The sequence below is a fragment of the Akebia trifoliata genome, chromosome 15 (assembly GCF_017979445.1).
Source record: "Akebia trifoliata isolate Shusen 1 chromosome 15, ASM1797944v1, whole genome shotgun sequence".
Taxonomy (NCBI): Eukaryota; Viridiplantae; Streptophyta; class Magnoliopsida; order Ranunculales; family Lardizabalaceae; genus Akebia; species Akebia trifoliata.
In genome coordinates this window covers 3,372,822-3,381,271 of record NC_141389.1, presented here as the reverse complement: position 1 = coordinate 3,381,271, position 8,450 = coordinate 3,372,822, and positions in this window count along the sequence as shown.

The window sequence follows — 8,450 nt, the reverse complement described above, 5'->3', positions numbered from 1 at the left end:
GTAAAATCAGGTCAAGTTATACCCTTTTGGAGAATATATCTACAATTGCTTTCTTTTATGTTGATTTTTTTTTATTGTTGTTGCTACTATCACAAATGTTTGTACCTACATTCAAAAAAAAAAATAATTAGAAAACAAATGTAGACATATTAGGGTATAGGTCTAGCGTATAGGGGTTTAGGAAGACACTTTGAGTGATCGTTCAAGAAACGTGATGAAAATAAAATAGTGATTTTCCTAAAGGTGATTGTTTTATAGAAGTTGCATGTTCTTGAATTCTGAGACTTAGTATTTCACTAAGATCACTTTGTGACACTCTTTTACATGAAATCACTAACTTATGTCTAAGGGTGATTTATGGATATTTGTGTAGATCAAGTAAATAGAACATTCACAAGTGTGAAAGGGGGAGAAAGATAACCATCTTGCCTATTAGTGTGGATAATGTTTAGATTAAATTGGAACATGAGTGGTTAGGTCTATGTACATACTCCAACGCAATTTTAGGGAACATACAACATATTGAAATCTCAATCCAAAGGCGGGTCTTAATGATGCGACTTATTTGTACCTATAGAGTGGAAAGTTTTACCTTTAATAAAACACTCTGAAACAATTCGAACAAAACCCTTGATACGAATTGAAAGAATTGAATCCCACAATATATATTAATGTTTGACCATATCTTATTACAACTATGGATGTGTCATTGATTCAAAAGAGTTTGGTAGGAATTGAGCCACTTAATGACTCTAATTATACATCATGGAGGATGAACATTGACATCTTGTTAGGATGCATGGATCTTTAATTTTGTTCTCTTTGGTAACATGCCACGAGCTCCACTTTTAGATTCTACGGAGTTGGTGATGACTCATTTTGTTAAATGGAAAAAGACTAATAGATTATCTAAAATGATCATTCGAGCAACTATTAGTGAGACTCTTCGAGGTGGTATTTAGACCATAGATATAACAAAGAACTGTTGTAGATCAACAAGAAATAGTTTGTGGGAACAAAGAGATCTGTTTAGTATGAGTATTTGGGTCAGTTAATGAATCTGAAATATGATGATAACAAAAATGTGCGGAAACACATCTTAAGATGTCCAAGCTTATCATTGGTCTCCATGACCAAGGGATTATTTTTGAAGATGTTCTTCTAGTTTACATGAAAGTTTTATCTTTATCTAAGTCTTATGACATTTTTAAAGTCAATTACAGTGCACAATAAACTAAATGAGATCTAAATCAACTTATTTCCCTTTGTGTCACTGAGGAGGTAAGATTGAGAGGTTCGAAGGTTGAGTCAGCACACTTGGTAGTACACCCAAGTAACAAGAAAATTTTCAAGAATAATGATTTCAAAAAAGGTGGCAACAAGAACTTCAAGCAAGGAAAGGGATTCAAAGGTTTCAAGAATCAGAAAAAGCTTGATCCTTGAACGACGATTTGTCACTTTCTTGATTATCTCGAGAGGTTGAAGGGTAATAAAATTTTCAGTCTGTCGAAAGATATGGAGATTGTTGAAATCAATCATACTGGATTTTTTTAATATGGTCAAAATAGTAGGAGTGAAAAGCGAAAGAAGGTTATATTTGAAGAGAAATGTAGTGATCCACCAATATATTTTATTTCGTAACATTTACCTCATTTGGTGGATTTACCTGTCCGTACAGTCATTGTAAAAGAAGATGCAACCATCCAACCAAAATCCAATCCTCAAGTGGTGGTGGTCCCAGTCTACAACCAATCATTCCCATTAAGAGATTTACCCGAGAACGCAGACCCGCTATTACAGATGATTATGAGGTGTACTTTTAAAAATGAGATATTATCAAAGACGATGTAGATGATCCTTTTACATTCAAAGAAGTGATGAATTCAAATGAATCTCAATTTTGGTAAGAAGCAATGAAAGAAAAATTGAGATCTATGAAAAAGAATGAAGTATGAGAACTAATGATGTTTCCAAAAGGTCGTAAGATAATAAAATGCAAATTGGTTTTCAAAACTAAAAGAGAAAGGTAAGGTCGAGAGATTTAAAGCAAGGCTTGTAGTGAAGGGATTCAAGCAAAAACCAGGTATTGGATTCAGTAAAACTTATTCCCCAGTTTATTCTAAAGATTCACTAAGGATCAACTTGGTGATAGCGACACATTATGATTTAGATTTACATTAGATGGATGTAAACACTGCGTTTCTGACTGGCGAATTAGAGAAGGAGATTTATATGATAGAAACTAATGGTTTTAAAGTTGATGAAATAAAACATCTTGTTTTCAAATTGAAAAGATCAATCTATGACTTGAAATAATCATCAAAACAGTGGTATTTGAAATTTGATCAAGTGGTTACCGGATATAGATTTAAAGAAAATGTCCTCGATAAGTGCATATATCTCAAGATGAGTGGGAGTTGATTCATCATTCTTGTACTCTATGTTGATAATATATTATTAGCAAGCAATGATGTTCATTTCTTGTCTGATACAAAAAAAAATTTGTCAAAAAGTTTTGACATAAAAGATATGGGGGGTGCTCAATATGCTATAGGGATTAAAATTCACAGAAATAGATAAGTTGGGTTTTTGGGTTTGTCACAAAAGGACTCTCGCTAAAGGTTTTTAAGGAACATTAACTCGTATGAGAGTTATCATGTCATTTTTTCATGTTATTTAAATACTGAGTTTCTTTTATGTTTGTTTTGGTTTATCTATACTCTTGATAAACTATTTCTTGTCGCTTAAAGAAATTGATTATGATTAGTCATTATTTATGCATTATTGTGTACACATGTTATCTTTGCCTATGAGTATATGTATTCGTAAAGTGTTAAAAAATGCTTGGACTAGACGTGAGTTGGCATCACGTTGATAAAATCTTTATTCTGGATAGAAAAATGATGGAATATCACATGACTCGTTGCTAGTAAAATATCAGAATGACATGTGATGAGTATGAAGCTGGACACCTAGAGAATGTATATACAGACTATATTGAGGAGTGTACATTGCTTAATACCTCAAAGAAAGTTCATGTAAAGGTAAACTCTTAAATTCATTGATAGTACTAGTTTTGAGACCATGAAACTATCTTAGGGCCAACAAATGAGCACTTTGTACATCCATGATCCATCATTAGTGGTATTTTTGAATGAAGGTGATAGTTAAAAGATTATCTGAAATTTTTTGAAGAATTATTTTTTAAAAGAGTGCACTTAATTATTCAAAAGGTAATAATCTAAAAAGTCGTTTTAAACAAAAGGTATATATGAAGGTCAAGTAGGAGATTGTTGGAATTATTATTATTAAAATTATTTTGTGGTCCTTTCATATATACAAATTTTATATAAAAATACTGGGTTGTAATTTGTTCAAAACATAAAGGGTAAAATTGAAAATCATGCTTGTGGTCTGGCATTGGTTACCAACATAAAATATGATGGGTTAGTGAATATCTTATCAAATCTTAAGTGGTATTCATCTAATATTAGAATTCTATGATGGAAAGAAAATCTAATATCCTCTTTTATAAGTAGGTGGTCGTCCCCCCTCTCTACATATAGATTATTCTATTATTGAGATAGAAGTTCCCATTACCAAAGGTGTAGGCAAAGTTGGGGTAGTATGCTTATTCTCTTCAGATCAAGATCAAAGTGTTCTTTGTGGATTATCGAAAAAACGAATCCAGGTATTTTAATATTGATTCCCTTTCAATTTGATTATTATGTTTTGTTTAAGATCAAATCTTAGATCCATGAATATTATGTTTGTAGTAGTTTTTCCCAACACAAACTTCTTCGATATCAATTGAAAATTATTTTTCTTGTTCGAAATTGGCTCAAGAATAGCGATCAGCTTTAGATGAAACTAATATTTAATTTTCTTCAATTTTATTTGAGTTGAGAAATTAACAATTCCTCTAACATTCCAAATAATTATAGACATTTGAAAACTATTTTTTCTTGATCTTGTCATCTTAGAGGAACCCAAAAATGACAATGATTTCCTTCTACGCATCTTCTTAATCCCCTCTTTGAGCCCACCTATATCAGAATTATAATCCATGGATTTAAGCTCATCGTCATCACTACAGCTTCAAAAAGAAAGAGAATCTTCAACAGATTGATTTTGAATATTCAGACCTCATTCATTAGCCTGACCCAAAAGAACCATAAGTGACCTGAATTTTGGATAATTACTAACAACGATTTTTTCCTTCGCTTTCCTTACATTAATCTTCTTCTCAACCAACTTATTATTTTTATTTTTCTCATCTTATCCTTGCTTTTCTCTGGCAGAACAGACTTTGGCTAATCATTAGCAACATTAAGATCTTTATTCTTAAATTGGCAAGATGCTTCTAGATGGCATACTTTTTGACAGAACTTACAAAAATGGGGCACAACATCATAATTAACTTTCTGCCAATATCCCATTGCTCCATGACTGATCCTAATACTATCAGGATGATCTTTCATCATATCTAGGAGTACACAGACTTTGGCTCCATTCAGACAAGAACCTTTTTTCGTTGCTAAATCAATAGTAAGAATTTCACCCACCAGAGAAACAATACTTCTCAAATTCTTCTCTTCATGATATAAAAAAGGAATATCGGGAAAGGTGATCTACCCCGGCATCACCGAAGCATCCTTGTCAGAAGGTCTAAAAAATGGAGTCCACTTGAAGAGTCTCATAGCATAATCGTCCACAAAAATATGTTCTTTCATCCAAATGGTCACCATATCTGAATGATTATCAAAATTCATAAGTATATGTCGGGCATCAATGGTGGACGCCTTGCAAGCAATATGAATGTTCCAGCATTTAATCTCCTTCCTAACCTCTTCAACTCCAGGACTAAAATATTTGGTTTTCTAAGAGGATTTAAAGAACTTCGCTACTAGAGCAAATTGAAATCTCCTCAATCCTGCTTGCACATCAACCTCAGAAAAACTCACTACTGGTTTACCAAAGTGAGTCGTTTGCTTAGGACATGGCTTATCCATAAATGTTTCCTGAGGACCTGGATCATCCTCATCGAAGGTTTTATTCCGAGCCACAATGATAAGGTCCCAATTATTCGATTTTGGGACCGTAATTGAATTAAGATTACCATTGCATAAATGTTAGTTCCTTTAAATAATTGCAAAATTATTTTATTTATCCAAATTAATAAAGCTAATGATATATTAGTGTTAATTGTAGCGCACGTGGAAGTTATCAAATCGCGAAACAATTACGGTTACAATACACGAGCCGAAAGGAAGTATTCGAGGAATTTGTCCTCGAGATTTTCACAGAAGCTTCCAATTGCTTCGGTGGTTGTAACTGAATGGGTAGTTCGAAGCGAATCATCCGAAAAGTTGACCCGATTACCCGAATACAAATGTTATAAATTGGAGGGTTGATTTTAGAGAAGGGCCTTCTCCTTGCTCTCTTCTTCTCTAAGTTTTGATTTCTCCTCTTTGTAATTCTCTGCAATTTTCCTTTGAGTGAGATCTTGAGTGTAGTGAGAACATCAAGAGGAACCACTCATTGTTTATGTAATTGTTGGAAGAGCTATAAAAGGAGAATTTCGGATCGATCATCGTCTTCATCTTCTTCACCCATATTCTTTGCTTTTTATTAATTGTTGCAATTATGAATCTTGCAATGAGTGGCTAGAATCTCCTTAGAGAGTTCAATAATGCCAGAGCAAGTCCATCCATTTAATGTAGTTTCAAATTCATTATTCTTGCTTATCTTGTTAAATATTCTGTAAATTCTTCTTTGATTAGATCCCTTAGCTTATATTTCTGATTCAACTTTGATAGCCATTACTTAGATAAGTTCAAGAATGGCTATGCTCTGTGAAGAATCAGAATATAGATTAAGCAATCTCAATCAGATTAGGATTTACATGAATAACTTCTAGTTACTTTCGTTGATTAAACGGCTCCACTTTCCGATCCATGAGCAATGACTTGCTACATGGATTGAGTTAGATTCAGAATTAATCTGCATTGTGGATGGTTTGCAAAGGCTACATTGAACTCTCTAATCCTTCTCTCTTAGAATTTCAATCTTTATTTTCTGTTTAGATTTCAATTTAGTTTCTACTACAACTTTGTTTTGTTTTTAAAACTAATCTGTTTTCCAATTCTGTTTTGGCATTTTTATCCGAATGAATCCGTGAATCCTCATTGTCCCTGTGGAACGAATTCGACTTACCCAAAGTCCATTTCTTAATCTTAATCTCTGCATCTCTATTGCAAGTTTTACAACCGATCAAAATGGCGCCGCTGCCGGGGACAGCGAGTTGATTCATTTTCAATTCGGAAAGTATCCGAAACAGTTTCCGAAACAGAACCGAAAGTGTTTTGCTTGAAACAGAAGCCAAACGAACAGAAAAAAAATTGAAAAAAATTTCATTACAATCCTCAGGATATCAGAAACCATTTCCAATTTGAAAAATCGATTTTCATCAAAATTTTACCGCGCCGCGGTTGCTCCTTAGTGCGCCGCGGTGACGTGGCAACATTTTCTGCTGATTTTTGTTGGACAAGTTTCTGACATCATGGACATTGTAATGGTCATATTGTTTTTTTTCTTAGTATTCTGATTTGAATAATTTTGTTCTGTTCAGGTGAAGGACTCGACGGAAGGCGACACGTGGAATTTTTTATCTACTAAATTGGTTCTATCACCAAGAAGATCAGCACATTCAAATTTTCTCTGCATTTTTATTTTTCTTAGAAAACAATTTGTATTAGGTACTTGAACTTGTATTAAATTTTAATAGTATCCGAGAGGGCTCGGATTGTAATAGATTTAGGGACGGACGATAGTGGGACGAAACTATCTCAGCCCCTCGGGTTCGTACACCAAGTTTGGTGTTGGTGGCCCGAGTCGACTCAATTAGATCATCCCCCGTCTAGAACGGGAGGTAATTTCGAAACACTCACGCATCACTCGCTAGTGAGTTTCTGTATTGCTTTTGAGTGACTAATTTGTACACATTGGATTGCACCTAGTAACAAGGGCACCCTTACGAGGATGGCACCATAAGATAAGAATCGGAGTTCATTACCGATTTCTTGCCCTTCTAGGAAAATCAAATTCACAGCAAATTAATTAATTAAAATTTGATTAGACTGGACTCTAGGTTCCATCGAGCTCATTAAGCAAAGCTAATCAAAAGTTGCACCAATTGCACTTCTTGATCGTGAACAGTGCCTAGCGCAATCTTGCCCTGTAGTTCTACGTGAATTCAGGGGATAGACTACGTCTATTCAAGACGAGAGGTGATCTAAGAGTGCCCTTGCTCAGCATTGTGCGCCACCTCTCCTCTGGAGATTAAACTGGCTGTTCCGATTTCAGAGATTTGGGTTGGAGGCTTTGATTAATCCTTTGAACCAGTTAGGAGCTGTCTAGTAATAGGCACCCAGTTCTCACGTGTGAATTTCTCCCTCCTATTGTGTGCAATTTGGTAGTGTATGTTAGGTAGGAGATCGCAGAAAAATCCAATTGTATTTGATCCGGAGATCACAAGGTCTCACCCTCTACCTAAGGTTAGAAGAGAAAGCAACACCGTTCTCACTCCACCAGTCCCAGAAATGGATCCACATCCACTTCCACCTCATCACATCCATGAGGATCAACGAACGCTCAATGAGTTGTTCGCACCTATTACTGCCAACCCTCCATCATGTATAATTCTACCTGCCGCTAACGTGGCACAATTTGAAATTCGGGCAGCCACCATCAATATGCTGCCCAAATTCCACGGTTACGAGAGTGAACAACCGTACAATCACCTCAATAAATTCTTGACCTTATGCCAGACATTCAAAAATGGTCACCTCGACGATGAGAATGTCAAGCTTAGGTTATTCCCGCTCTCTCTCGAAGACCATGCTGCGGCTTGGTTAAACTCTTTGTCCTCCAACTCTATCACTACATGGGATGAGTTGTCGAGAAAATTCATGGCCAAATTCTTCCCTATGGCGAAGACGGAACAATTCAAAAATGCCATTCGGAACTTCAAGGGAAGACCGGATGAAGAATTCTCCCAGACTTGGGAAAGGTTCAATGACCTTCTTGTCAAGTGTCCACATCATGGGATAGACAAAGCCCAATTAGTTAATTTCTTTTATCGAGGTCTACCCACAGCCCAGCGTATTCTTCTCGAGTCTATGCATCAGGGTAAATTCATGAATCAAACTCCTAATCAAGCTTATGAATTCTTAGTCGAATTGGCTGAGAATGCTCGAAATTGGAGCACAAACATAGGAGATTTTGATAGAGGAGATTTAGGAGTCAAGAAGCCGGGCATGTATGAGGTTAAGTCTGATCCTGAACTTAAGAGTGTCATGAATAGCCTTGTGAGTAGCTTACAAAGTCTCAATAAGAAGTTCGACGCTTTCAGTGTCAAATCCAATTTTCAAGAAGCCACTCCAATTTGC